General features: G+C 39.8%; 1 protein-coding gene across 5 annotated transcripts in view; it reads right to left on the bottom strand.

Annotated features, from left to right (window-relative positions):
* LOC150088569 (kinesin light chain-like) overlaps positions 1-15,129 on the bottom strand; it is a 376,502-nt gene that overhangs the window by 210,563 nt on the left and 150,810 nt on the right. The window lies entirely within an intron of this gene.

Genomic DNA, 15,129 nt, shown 5'->3' with positions numbered 1-15,129 from the left:
TGTCATTGTAGAATTTGATATCTTAAATAGATTCAAGGCCCAAGTTCAAATGTCACTTCCCGAGAAGCAGAAAGGGCAGTACTTCCAGTGTTTCATTCACTCAACCATTTAAAATAAATTATTTCAAACACATATTTATTTCTAAATGCCAAATACATAATTATAATTAATTGGTTCCCATCTCCCTGTGAAAGGAATCAACACAGCAAATAATTAGAACAACTGAGATGAGCAGTGGTTGAATCAACCAATAATTTGGATTCTGTGAGAAAAAGTAAATGAGGCTTGGCTGACTGTAATTGGAGATGGGAATCAATGAGATTGGAACTGTTGTAAAAGTTTGAATGCTATTTTGCTTCAAAATGAAAATATACACCAATCAATTCCTGATTTCTGTTGGCCCTCATGGGTAGCCCAATGCCTATAATCATCATTCTACCAAAATGAATGGAAAAGACCCAAGTTCAAATGTCAATGTTGCAAGGAATTAATTTTTATGGGTTTTTCCTCACAACGTGGCTGATTTGGTTAGTCTCAGGCTAGGGTTCCCCCCCCCCCTCCAACTCGGGTTTCTTTTCCAGCAAGCAGCTGGCCAACCAAAGAATAGATGCAGTTACAGACACTACATACTTATACGTCTTAGTCTGCTTTGGTGCTTAATACACACCTACCCTATTGTATCTATTGCCTCCTGTTGTGAACTCTGTTCATGTTAAAGAACATTACAGAAATGTGAAGCATTGTTAAAGAAGATAAGTAGTACAATTATATGGGATATCTATGGAGATTAAAATGCAGGAGCTTCTGGGTTTGCCAAGTTCCCTTCCCTTGCTTTCTCTGCCTCTGAACAGCAGAACAATAGATGAGGAAAAGACAATGACTACACTACAGGAAAATAGAAATATCTACATGAATTTATTTGTAGCCTGGTACACACGATGCAGTAAATAATCCCCTAGTTCCAAGAGAAAGAGTCACAGAAAGGGAAACAGTCATGCTTCAGCAACTCCATACTAGGTCAAAACAATTTGTTAAAGCACTAAATCCTGAAGGTGCCTCTTTCAAGCATATCAGTCTATGTTTAGAAAGTTCTCTGATGCAAAAGTGAAAAAAAAAAAAGCATAATTATTGATCCACAAATTAAGGAGACATTGGCTTCAGAAGAACTGGAAGATAAATGCAATGGATGATCAATGCTCACAAAAATGCCTGGCGTTCATTTTGCCTAGTAGTAAATGAAAGTGAAAATTTAATTTAAAAAAAAAAAAAAAAAAAGTTAACAAGTTTTTTTTTTTTTTTTTTTTTTATGTGAACCCCAAACACGAGAGGTATTAGAACCTATAGTATTTAGTACCGTGCTTGGGTTGGAGATTGAGAAGACGAAAGAAGATATTTGTTGACATTGGACTTGAACTTCTGTAGATTGTAATTTTCAGGAAATACGTATGAAGGAAGGTTGTTCCAGAAAACGGCAGTTGAATGAATAAATGAGGAAGATGAAAAGTTGGTTCTGTGGGTTTGAAGTTGGACAGTAAATGGATGTTGGCTGGTGGTGGCACGTGTTCGGACTGTTTTGAAAGAGAGAGCGGGAATTATACAAGCTAATTCAGAAGAACAGTGCCCATGGAAGTATCTGTAGAAGAGCCATGCAGCAGAAACAGTGCGTCTATGAAACAGCGAGTAGAGAGACTCTGTTAGAGATGAATCATTAATTAACCTAACTGCCCTCTTCTGAATGGAATCAAGAAGCCTGAGAGAGGTTTTGGGGGCACAACCCCAGATTTGGGAACAATATTCCATTGCAGGGCGGATTTGCGATTTATATAGAGTGAGCCGCTGTTTGGAAGAAAAGTAACGCAGAGAGCGAAAGAGAAAACCAACTTTTTTTAGATGCAGAGGAAGCAATATTTGTAATGTGCTTGTGCCAAGAGAGATTAGAAGTCAGGGTAATCCCCAAAAGAGATATATCCTTTTGCCTAGAAATTGGAGTGTCACTAAAGATAAGCATAGGAGCAGAAGAATCCTTTTTGCGAGATATAAGACAAGACTGAGTTTTAGAAGGGTTGAAATCAACTAAGTTGTCTTTGCCCCACTGGAGAATTACCTGAAGATCGGCATTTAAAGAATTGGTAGCAGATTTTCGAGAAGTTGAAGCTGATTGAGCAGAACAAGGTTTCTCAAAATGGAAAGTTGAATGCAATGTGCTATCATCGGCAAAACTATGGATAGGATTTCCAGTCAATGGAAGAAGGTCATTGATATACAAGAGGAAAAGAGTGGGGGAAAGAACTGAACCTTGGGGGACACCGGCATTAGTAGAGAAGTTAGAAGACAGAGAGCCATCAACCATCACCCTCAGTGAGCGATCAGAGAGAAAGCTGGATAACCAATTACTAAAAACAGTTGGCAAACCATAAGATGGAAGCTTGTTTAGAAGACCTTTATGCCAAACACGATCAAAAGCCTTTGAGATGTCAAGAGCAACTACTTGTGTTTCACCGAACCTTTCCATTGAATTAGTCCACAAATGGGTAACATAAGCCAGAATATCACCAGTGGATCGACACTGACGGAATCCATACTGGTGATCGTTGATCAGACGGAAGGTTTCTAGGTAGTTTAAGAGTTGGCGGTTAATTGATTTCTCCATTACTTTAGAAAGAGTAGAAGTAATTGCAATGGGACGATAATTGGATGGGAGGGATTTGTCACCCTTTTTAGGAACTGGCTGGATATGAGCAAATTTCCAAGCAGAAGGAAAAACACCTTTGGAATAAGAAAGTGAAAAAAGGCGGCAAAGAATAGGAGTAAGTTCAGGAGCACAGGTTTTGAGAACAAGTGGAGAAATACCATCAGGACCTGGAGCTTTCTTAGCATCAAGATTCATCAAAATCCTTCTGATATCCTTTTGACGGAAGACCACAGGAGGCATTGAATGGAGTGTGTTGGGAATGGTAGGAGGTGTTTTACAAAGATCATTAATACATGAGCTGGAAGAAAAATGGGATGCTAGCAGGTCAGCTTTATCCTTGGCTGAAGTCACAACAGAGCCATCTGGTTTGGACAGAGGTGGGAGCAGAGATGGGCAAAAGTTGCGGCCAATAGCTTTGGCAAGAGACCAGAATGCTCGGCTACCATTAGGGCAAGAAGCAAGTTTTCTACTCTTAGCCTGTTCAAACTCTAGTTTGGACTGATTAATAACTGCTTTACAATTGTTGCGAGCTTTGGTGTAGGCAGAAAATGAAACAGAAGAATTAGAGACAAGCCAATTACGATATGCAACATTCTTCTCTTGGACAGCCTTAGCACATTTATTGGAAAACCAAGGTTTAGATAAAGGACGAGATTTTAAAGTGGAGTGGACGAGATTTTAAAGCAGATATGGAATTATTCACAATGTTTCTCTTCTGTTTTGAAACAGTAATCTGACCAAGGAAAAGAAGAAAAGAAGTCTCGCAGGTCATCCCATTTTGCATTCTTGTAATGCCAAACAACACGAGGTTGGGAATAGCCATGAGATAAAGGTTCCATTGGAGAAGAGAGAATCACCAAGTTGTGATCTGAAGTGCCTAAAGGAGCTCTCACTTCGACCGTGTACTTGGAAGGGTTGTTTGTGAGAAAAAGATCAAGCGTATTGGCTGTATGATTAGGATTGTCCGGTATTCTTGTAGGTAAATGAACAATCTGTGCTAGGTCATTAGTAATTGCAAAAGCCTGCTGGGTCGGTGTGACTAGAAAACGGAAGCCAGCTGGGGTTGTGAACATTAAAATCACCAAGGAAAATTACCTCACTGTTAGGAGAGTTGGACTGGAGAAAGTCAAGTTGCAACGAGAGGAAGTCAAGGAGCTCCAAGTGATTAGTCGAGTTGGGAGAAAGGTAGAGACAAGAGATGAATTTGACACAATGAGGTAGAGAGATTTTAAGCCAGAGAAGATCAAAAAGAGGAGATTCCAAATTGCCAAGTCTCTGACAGGGAATATCAGAACGGACATATGCACAAGTACCACCTTTGAGGCGAAAGGAATCATACAGCGAATAATTTGGGCATCTGAGATGAGGAGTAGTTGAATCAACCGATAACTGAGATTCTGTCAGAAAAAGTACATGAGGTTTGGCAGACTGCAAGTGGAAATGGACTACGTTGAGATTAGAACTGAGACCACGTATATTTGTGAAATGAATTAGGAAGTCCTTCGGAGGTTTAGATCTTTTCGCAGATAAGCTTGCTCTATTAGTTTGACAATTCATGCTGTATTCAATAGTAAGAAAAAGTGGGTGGGACATGCTGTATGAAGTAATGAAATTTTTGGATATGGCGTACATGTGGTAAGAATATACCCAGATCCTTGACATAACGTGGCCTCGACAATGCTCCCCGCATACACACTACTTGGACTCCCTCCAGTCACTATCTGGCAGTGTAGAGGTAGCAAGATTATACACTAGCTGATCTGGAAGCCTCCTAGAGAGTTACCAATAGGTCCGGTCCAGTGTACTAACTAGCGGCCGGCCTGCGAAAACCGTTTTAGAGCTGTACCCTCGAAATGTAAGGAATATTGGATCTTGCCACGACGTTCATCATAACCTCAAAAGTCATCAATCATACTGCATGATGGAAGAGATAGGGAAGGGTTGACCGGAACTTAGCTCTAGAGACTAAAAATGGGTTCCACCACTTCAAGCCTCCAATAAGCAAAGTGGTGGTATTTCACCGGTTGATGAGCATCTTCCACCTAGTACTGCCTGGTAACATAGAGGGGCGGCATTCCTTCATGTGGTGTGGGCGGCACACCTCGACCCCTGCTTACGTTGGTACACACCTGGGTGGTCACTCACCATGTACTTGTGCATGGGGGTTATACCCAGGATTACTAACAGTCCCACCATCGTGAAGGTGCAAGCAGAGGATTTGGCTGTCACAGACCGTCCGGACTTCGCCGAAATTGGGTCCACTTGACTTGAGTGTCACCCGAATATCAGTTCCATCAGCGTTTTAGACTCCCAGGTAGAAAGTACAGCTTGTCTGGCATATCTGAGAGAATGTCTGTGACAACCTCAAGGACCAAAGTTGATTGAAAATTGGAAAAAATGGGATGTAGAATGTCAATCAATCTCCTTTACTTGTACTTATACCTGTATTTTTTTAGAGAAAATCTGGGTGATATTAATGAAGAGCATAAGGAGAGATTCCAGTCAGAATACAGTCACTGTAAGAGTACCAAGGAAATGGGTTTCAGCTCATTTGGATGAAGGGCGAGTATATTTGGTTCTTGGCTCAGGATGATCACAGAGAAACAGAGAAGCTAAAGATGTTCAAATGGACATTTTTAAGGAATTTTTTTTTTGATTAACCCTTTTAATATACTTTTTTAATTTAACTGTTAAAATTTACTTTTTAACTTTACCATTAAAATTACTTTTTAATCTGTAATTTTTTTAATTTGTTGTTCACTTGTAGCAAAAATTAATACTCTATTCAAAACAGAAGATAAACATTGTTAATAATTCCATATCTGCTTTTTTCCATTTCTGGGAAAAATCATTAATACAATGCAAAAGCTAAGGTCCCATTTGGAAGCAACACAACTCTAGAAAAGGTGCAAGAATTGCCGATGCTATCGAGGCAGTGTTAGGTGGGTCGAAAAACTGCTAGATTAGCATTGGCATTAGTAGCGGCATTTGATGCAAGAAAGCAAGCTTATGCAGCATCAGCCAAAAAAAAAAAAACCCACATCCACTTCAACACCTCTGTTCGTTCAAATACCTGTCCAGCTGAACCTTAAACTTATTTAGGCTATCAACCTCCACTACAAGGGATGGAAGTCTGTTCCACCAACCAACCACCCGCTGGCTAAAGGCAAATTTCCGCACGTCTATCCTACATCTGTCTTTCCTCAATTTGAATTTATGCCCTCTCAGGTGATTATTCTGAGCTAGAGGAAGAATCCCATCAGCATTGAGCATGCTCAAACCATTCAAGGCTTTATACACCTCTATCAGATCACCTCGCTGGTGCCTAGTCTCCAGACACTGTAATTTGCAAAACTTAAGCCTTTCTTCGTAAGAGCACCCCTTTGTTCCATTCAGTAATCTTGTTGTCCTTCTCTGTACTCGTTCCAGCAGCTCTACATCCTTCTTGAAATGAGGCCTCCAGACCTGTATACAGTACTCTAGGTGTGGCCTGACCATTGCCTTATACAAGGGAATAATCATCTCCTTATCACTGCTGGAAAAATTCCTGTATATCATTGACAATACTTCATGAGCTACTCTTGCAGCCCATCTGCACTGCTCAGAGAACTTCATATCTGCCTGCACAACCACCCCCCAAGTCCCTTTCATTCTCTACCACTGTCAGTATAGTACCACAGAGTTGATACGTTGCTCTGGGGTTGCAGTTTCCCATGTGTAGTACTTTACATTTGTCAATGTTAAACTTCATTTGCCACCTCTCAGCCCATCTGCTCAACCTTTCCAGATCCTGTTGCAGCAGCATAGTGTCAGTAGTGTCCTTCACAACCCTGCCAACCTTTGTATCGTCTGCAAACTTGGACATTAAGCTTGATATACCATCATCAATATCATTTATAAATACAGAAAACAATAATGCACCCAACACTGAGCCCAGAGGGACTCCACTAATAACATTAGTCCACGATGAGCAGTGTCCATTGATTACCACTCTCTGTCTTCTCCCCTCAACCACCCCTTTATCCATAGCAGCAATTTGCCTCCAATGTCACACTGCTCCAATTTGTGTAGCAGTCTTCCATGTGCAACAGTATCAAAAGCCTTTCTAAGATCCAAGTATATAATATCAAAGCTATTCCCTGCATCCAGTTCTTTTGTGACTGCATCATAGTATCCAATCAAATTGGTCAGGCAAGACTTCCCCTTAACAAAACCATGCTGTGTCCGAGCTATAACTGAAGTCTTGTCTAAATGATCCTGCAGTGCTTCTTTAACCAGTGCCTCCATTAATTTTCCTGGAACAGAAGTTAAGCTCACAGGTCTATAATTACTTGTGTCAGCCTTTGATCCTCCTTTGTGAATTGGGGGTCACATTTGCACATTTCCAGTCTATGGATACCTCCCCTGAGTCCAAGGAAGCTCTCATAATTATGGCTAAGGGTTTGCTTACTTCCTTTGCTGCCTCCTTTAATATAACTGGATAGATCCCACCCACCCCGGGTGCCTTTCTTGTGTTTATCTTCAACAGTTTCTCCTCCACTTTACTCCCAGTTATTTCAAGATTCAGTAGCTTACTGCTAGAGTCGAATACACCTCTGGCATTCCCCTCGCTGAATAACTCCTCATGTGTGAATGTCGATGCAAAATATTCATTTAGTTTGTTAGCTACCTGAGCAGGATCATCAACAGTTGACCCATCAATATCAAGTGGACCAATCTGATTCATCCTCTTCCTTCTAGAGTTTACATAAGTAAAGAACTCTTTGCTGTTTTTCTTTGCATCCCTTGCCATGGATTTCTCGTAATCTGCCTTCGCCTGCCTAACCTCCTTTGTAACTTGGTTGCATCTCAACTTGTATCTATCATAGGCTTGTGTCATGTGTTAATTTGTAAGTATTCCATGCATTTTTCTTCTCTGCCATATGCCTCATTAGTTCATCTGACATCCATTTTGGCCTAAACCTTGAACAATATTTCTTAGTTGGTATGTAAAGCCTAGTAGCTTCGAAGATAAGTTCTTTGAATGCTTCCCATTTTGAATTTGCTGTTGGTAACATCATCAGTTGGTCCCACTGTATAGAATTTAAATACTGTCTCAGTCCATCGTAGTCGCCTTTACGGAAGGAATACCCCTTCCCTTTACCCCTAATGGTAGTTACCTCTTTGAGTAAATCCCACTTCAGCACACTGCGATCATTGCCACCTAGTGGTTCATTTATCTGCAGATTCTTAATGCATGAAGAATCACTGCTGATAATCAAATCAAGAGTATTACTCCCTCTAGTTGCCTCCCGAACATGCTGATGTAGAAAACAATCATCCAATAAATCCACAAAAGCCCTGCTAGTGTGTGAGTAACCAGCCCCCAAATTCCAGTCAATATCTGGGAAATTAAAATCTCCCATTATAAGACACTCTGATTTACTGGCCCACTCTATTTCCCTGTACAGTTCCTTATTATACTCATCAGAGTCATTAGGCCTATAGCACACTCCTACTCTCAATTTTGATCTCCCAATGTTTATGTCACACCAAACTGACTCCACACTGCACTGTCCAGCGATGTCGACTGGCTTCACTTCCTTGGTTTTTATGTGTTTCTTAACTAATAGCATAACCCCTCCCCCCTTCCTATCCTGTCTATCCTTTCTGTAGACGTTGTACTCCCCAAATTGCAGTTCAGCATCCCTTATATCTGTGTGACACCACGTCTCTGATATCCCAACAATATCTGCCTTCGATGTTTTGAGCAATACCTCAAATTCATCAAATTTATTTACTAAACTCCTAGCATTGGTGTACACGCAAGTATACCTGCACCTGTTTCTATTCTTAGCTACCCTAACACAACCCATGTGTTTACTTGTACTGCAATGGCTCCCAGCAGTCTCTGAAATATCATGCATCTTGTTTTTCAGGCTTCTGCTCATTCTAATAGAAGCAGTGCAAGAATCTCTTTCATCTCTGCCAGTGGCTACTGTTAATCTATTGGTCTTTGTTTCCTCCCAAACTAGCAGTTTTCCGACCCACCTAACACTGCCTCGATAGCATCAGCAAATATTCTTGCACCCTTTCTACTTAAGTGTATCCCATCCCTGTAGAAGCAATCTCTCCTGTTAACAAGTACAGTCCAGGCTGAAAAAAATTTTACCCCTTGAGCCTTGCACAATCTTTCCAGGGCCGAATTGATCGACAAGGCTCTCATCATATACTCCCTCCTATCGTGTCTGGGCAGAATTGCAGACACTTTCAAATTCAACCCTAATTCTCGGCTTTTGTTCAACAGTGACCTGTACTTGTTAAGTAATTCTGCCGGTCTCCTACTCTTAATATCATTAGTCCCAACGTGTACAACTATATCACCTTTTGTGCCTTTAAAAGATGATATTCGCTCTACAACGTCATCAACCTTTGCCCCTGGCAGACATACTCTTTTCAGGGGGTATGTCTGCCATTCAGGGGGGAATACACGGACTAATAGATAAACAGTAGCCGCTGGCAGAGGTGAAAGTGATTCTTGCACTGCTTCGATTGGAATGAGCAGCAGCCTAGAAAACAAGATGCATGGGATTTCAGAGACTGCTGGGAGTCATTGCTGTACAAGTAAACACATGGGTTGTGTTAGGGTAGCTAAGAATAGGAACAGGTGCATGTATACTTGCATATACACCAATGCTAGGAGTTTAGTAAATAAATTTGAGGTGTTGGTCAAAACATCAAAGGCAGATATTGTTGGGATATCAGAGACGTGGTGTCACGCAGATATAAGGAATGCAGAACTGGAATTTTAGGAGTACAATGTCTACAGGAAGGATAGACAGGATAGGAAGGGCGGAGGGGGTTATGCTATTAGTTAGGAAACACAAAATCCAAGGAGGTACAGCCAGTCGACTTCGCTAGACAGTGCATTGTCGAGTCAGTTTGGTGTGACATATGCACTGGGAAATCAAAATTGGGAGTAGAAGTGTGTTATAGGCCTAATGACTCTGATGAGTATAATAAAAAACTGTACAAGGAAATAGAATGGGCCAGTAAATCAGAGAGTCTTATAATGGGAGATTTTAATTTTCCAGATACTGACTGGAATTTGTGTGTTGGACGCTCACACATTAGCAAGGCTTTTGTGGATTTATTGGATGATTGTTTTCTACATGAGCATGTTCAGGAGGCAACTAGAGGGAGTAATACTCTTGATCTGATTATCAGTAGTGATTCTTCATGCATTAAGACTTTCCAGATAAAGGAACCACTAGGTAGCAGTGATCACAGTGTGCTGAAGTGGGATTTACTCAAAGAGGTAACTACCATCAAGGGTAAAGGGAAGGGTTTTGCTTTCATAAAGGTGACTACGATGGTCTGAGACAGTATTTAAATTCTATATAGTGGGACCAACTGATGTTACCAACAGCAAATTCAAAATGGGAAGCATTCAAAGAATTAATCTTGGAAGCTACTAGGCTTTACATACCAACTAAGATATATTGTTCACGGTTTAGGCCTAAATGGATGTCAGATGAACTAATGAGACATGTGGCAGAGAAGAAAAATGCATGGAATACATATAAATTAATGGTGACATGGAAGCCTATGATATATATAAGCTGGTCTGTGACAAAGTCACAAAGGAGGTTAGGCAGGCAAGGTAGATTATGAGAAATCTTTGGCAAAGGATGCAAAGGAAAAACAGCAAAAAGTTCTTTACCTATGTAAACTCTAGAAGGAAGGAGATGAATCAGATTGGTCCACTGAATATAGATGGTTCAATTGTTGATGATCCTGCTCAGGTGGCTAACAAACTAAATGGGTATTTTGCATCTACATTGACATATGAGGAGTTATTCAGGGAGGGGAATGCCAGAGGTAAACTAAACTCTGGCAGTGAGCTAAATGATTTTGTAATAACTGAGAGGAAAGTGGAGGAGAAATTGTTGAAGATAAACATAAGAAAGGCACTTGGGGTGGATGGGATCCATCCAGTTATATTAAAGGAGGCAGCAAAGGAAGTAAGCATACCCTTAGCCATAATTATGAGAGCTTCCTTGGACTCAGGGGAGGTACCCATGGACTGGAGATGTGCAAATATGACCCCAACTCACAAAGGTGGATCAAAGAGCGACAAGTAATTATAGACTTGTTAGTTTAACTTCTGTTCCAGGGAAATTAATGGAGACACTAGTTAAAGAAGCACTGCAGGATCATCTAGACAAGACTTCAGGTATAGCTCAGTCACAGCATGGTTTTGTTAAGGGAAATCCTTGTCTGACCAATTTGATTGGATACTATGATGTGGTCACAAAGCAACTGGATGCAGGGAATAACTTTGATATCACTTTATTTGGTCTTAGAAAGGCTTTTGATACTTTTGCACATGGAAGACTGCTGCACAAATTGGAGCAGTATGGCACTGAAGGCAAATGACTGCTATGGATAAAGGGATGGTTGAGTGGGAGAAGACAGAGTGGTAATCAATGGACACTGCTCTTCATGGACTCCCTCAGGGTTCAGTGTTGGGTCCATTGTTGTTTTCTATATTTATAAATGATATTAAAGATGGTATATCAGGCTTAATGTCGAAGTTTGTAGATGATACGAAGGTTGGCAGGGTTGTTAATGACACGAATGACAGTATGCTGCTGCAACAGGATCTAGAAAAGTTGAGTACATGGGCTGAGAGGTGGCAAATGAAGTTTAACATTGACAAATGTAAAGTACTACATATGGGAAGCAGTAACGCCAGAGTAACATATCAACTCTGAGGTACTATACTGACAGAGGTAAAGAATGAAAAGGACCTGGAGGTAATTGTGCAGGCAGATATGAAGTTTTCTGAGCAGTGCAGACAGTCTGCAAGAGTAGCTCATGGTGTCTTGTCAATGATATACAGGAATGTTTCTAGCAGGGATAAGGAGGTGATTATCCCCTTGTATAAGACAATGGTCAGGCCACGCCTTGAGTACTGTATACAGGTCTGGAGGCCTCATTTTAAGAAGGATGTAGATTATTATTATATAGAATATTATTATTACTTCTACATCCTATATAATAATAAAAATATTATTATATAGGATGTAGAAGGATGTAGAGCTGTTTGAACGAGTACAGAGAAGGGCAAAAAGATTAGTGAATGGAACAAAGGGTTCCTCTTATGAAGAAAGGCTTAAGTTTTGCAGATTACAGTGTTTGGAGACTAGGCACCTGTGAGGTGATCTGATTGAGGTGTATAAAGCCTTGAATGGTTTGAGCATGCTCAATGCTGATGGGATTCTTCTTCTTGCTTAGAATAATCACCTGGGAAGGCATAAATTAAAATTGAGCAAAGACAGTTGTAGGATAGATTTGTGGAAGTTTGCCTTTAGCCAGAGGGTAGTTGATTGGTGGAACAGACTTCCATCTCTTGTTGTGGAAGTTGATAAGCCTAAATGAATTTAAGGCTGAGCTGGAACGAACGCAGGGGTGAAATTGGATTGTTTTTTTTTTTTTTTGGCTGATGCTGCATAAGCTTGCTTTCTTGCATCATATGCCTCTACTAATGCTAACTCAAATTTATTAAGAAAAATCAAGAAAGGCAGAAAAACGTTTTTGAAAATTTGTTATATAGTGCAATGAGTGCTTGAAGTAGGACCATAATACCATTCTGTGTCTTTCTATCCCATTCTGCTTCTTTTTAGAAAACTAAAACCATTTCATTTTCTTTCTTGTTCGTACAGTTGCCTCTGATTAATTTGAAACAAAGGAAACTAGTCTACGGATAAATAAGGAGATTTAAATTTGCACCCACAGACAAATTGCTCCATTATACGTTCTACAGCTTTTCTTTCTTTATTTTCTTTGTTCATCTTTAAAATTCAAGAAATTTATATATACAGTAATACCCCGAAGTTACGCGATAGGTGGGTCCGACGAAAATCGCGTAAGTCGAATTCGCGTAAGTCGGGGTACAACTTTGCATATAAATACATATAAGTTTTGCTTAATTGGGACCAAGGACTAACAAAAACACTAGTTTAGAAGAAAAATATTAATAAAATTGCAGTTCTTTATACATATTAATACAAAATATGTATTAAAAAAACAAATGACTTACGTTAAAAAGTTATTTCGATGTCGATGGCTTCATAAAATCTAACAAATTCGTCTGACGACACAGCGCGTTCTTTTTTTCACGCAGAATTTCTTCGTAGCAAGCTAATAATTTTTTTATTCCTTGCTTTGTAGCTATAACGCGTTCTTCGTTGGAGTCTATGTTTTCTAAAATTTTTAAGCCCTTTACAATTGAGCCCTTTTCAATTTTCAACCTGTCAAGTTTGCAATTGTCATGTGCTTTTCGCCGTTGCTTCATTTAGGCCTGTAGCACGTGCAATATCACATGGTCTTTCATTTCGCTCAAAGCGTTTCACAATTTCATATTTTTTTCTCTGTCGACAGAGGCGGACTGGCAATAAGCCTTACTGGGGAAACCCCGGTGGGCCAGTGTGATTTTGGCCATAAACCATAGTATGAGGCCACTATAAATTTTCCCGGGTAAGAATTTTTGACCCAGTCCGCCTCTGTTTATCGATAATTGCTTTTCTTTTTCTCTCTGAATCTGCAGTGTCTTCACCAGGACGCTTCCTTTTCATTTTTAGGGAATAAAGCACAATTACAAAACGAGGAGGCACGCTTGATACGCATAAACAAAGCTGCGCGCATGTAGCAACTGAATAAACAACACCATAAAGGCAGAGATACACTATTAACACCTCACATTTCTAGGGGTTACTACCATAAAACAAGAAAAATCCAGTTGCGTTTCTGCTAGTGGAATCTGTTATAAACTGGTAGTAAACTCGATCTAATTGCATTTGCAATTATACCGATAGCTGGAATTGTGTTGGTTTTTACGTTATTATGGTGAAAGTGTGTTTCCCCTTCACTGATATAAAAAACATAAAAGCAGCAAAGTTGAATTTTGTTCATCTTTCGCTCTCATTCTCCGCCGTCGCACCGTATATCGATAACATATGAAAAACGACCTTGAAGATAGTGGGCGGCAGCGTTGCCAAACGAAAAAATCAGGAACCGCGTAACTCCGAGTTCGCGTAAGTCGGGGTATTACTGTAATCACCAACATTATTTCCCTACTTGGGAAAAAAAACTGAAAACCATCCCACTTCCTTTTATATCCCTTTTCAATCTCTTCATAAAGAAAAATAATTACCAAAACTGTTTTGAAAATTCAGTAACACAAGTTATTCAAATTTTTTTTATTACTATATAAAAGTGTAATTATAATCTCTCTCTCTCTCTCTCTCTCTCTCTCTCTCTCTCTCTCTCTCTGATATGATTAAATGAGAAAGATCGTTTTCAAACAAGAAACAGTGCATAATATGATACCTGATCACCAAAGCTCAATTTCTATGATTCACACTCATTATTATTGAATTGCCTAACAATCTGATTGATAATTTAACTTTGTGTGTGTGCACGTGCACACATGCATATATAAATAATACATAATGTACAAATATTTTAAAACAAAAGTGACACATATAATACCACAAAATGCATTTAATATTAAACATTAAGTCCCAGGTTGTTTTTGCCCGATTCATGTTCTTAGTAGTGTTACAAATACCATTTGTAACACTTAAGAATATTAATCAGGCAAAGTACCATTAACACAAACGTTAGCATAGGTGTCTAGGCATAATTTAATTAGTTAGATAATTAGTTAGAACTGTGACATTAGCAGTGGGAAAGAACAGAACAAGAATACACCAGTAGTAGTAGTAGTAGTATACTCCACATCATTCCACTAAAAATTTCCATTACTGAATCTAATTAGTCATAATATCTGCTATACACACTGTGCTATTATTAATATCTGGACACACCTCCACTGATAGTCAGTCACATCCTACCCAATCACCACAAACAACTATATGTATACCCAATAGGCCTTCGAGGAGAAAGCAGTACAAGTGTGAATGCAAGATGCCATGACTAACAAAGTTAAACTGACTTTCAGCACAGACTGGTAATAGGGTGCCATATAAGCAATCAGTTTTAATTGTGACGATCTTCAGTGCCATTGACAGGTTGAAGCAGACTGATGCTGCAATCATCACAAAATAACCCAGAAAACTTCTGAAGGTGACAGGAACAGGAGAGGCCTGCACAGAATTATCTGCTTGGAGCATAGGTTGATGTTGTTGCAGCACACACACACACACACACACAGACCTTCAGTGAAACAACTGGGACACATGTCAGTACTAATACAGTGCACTGCATGATATGGGTTACCACAGTTGTGCCGCCATACACAAGCTGCTAATTATCCCAACTAATGCCAGATGCCATGCAGCTTGGAGTAAGGCTCGCCATTCTTGGACCATAGGTGAATGGGAAAGCTGTGCTTGGGTGTATCAGATGCCCATAGAAAGCTACCTGCCAAA

The sequence above is a fragment of the Mastigoproctus giganteus genome, chromosome 3 (genome assembly GCF_048544385.1).
Source record: "Mastigoproctus giganteus isolate SK-2022 chromosome 3, ASM4854438v1, whole genome shotgun sequence".
NCBI lineage: Eukaryota > Metazoa > Arthropoda > Arachnida > Uropygi > Thelyphonidae > Mastigoproctus > Mastigoproctus giganteus.
This window is presented reverse-complemented; position numbering and strand designations above follow the sequence as displayed.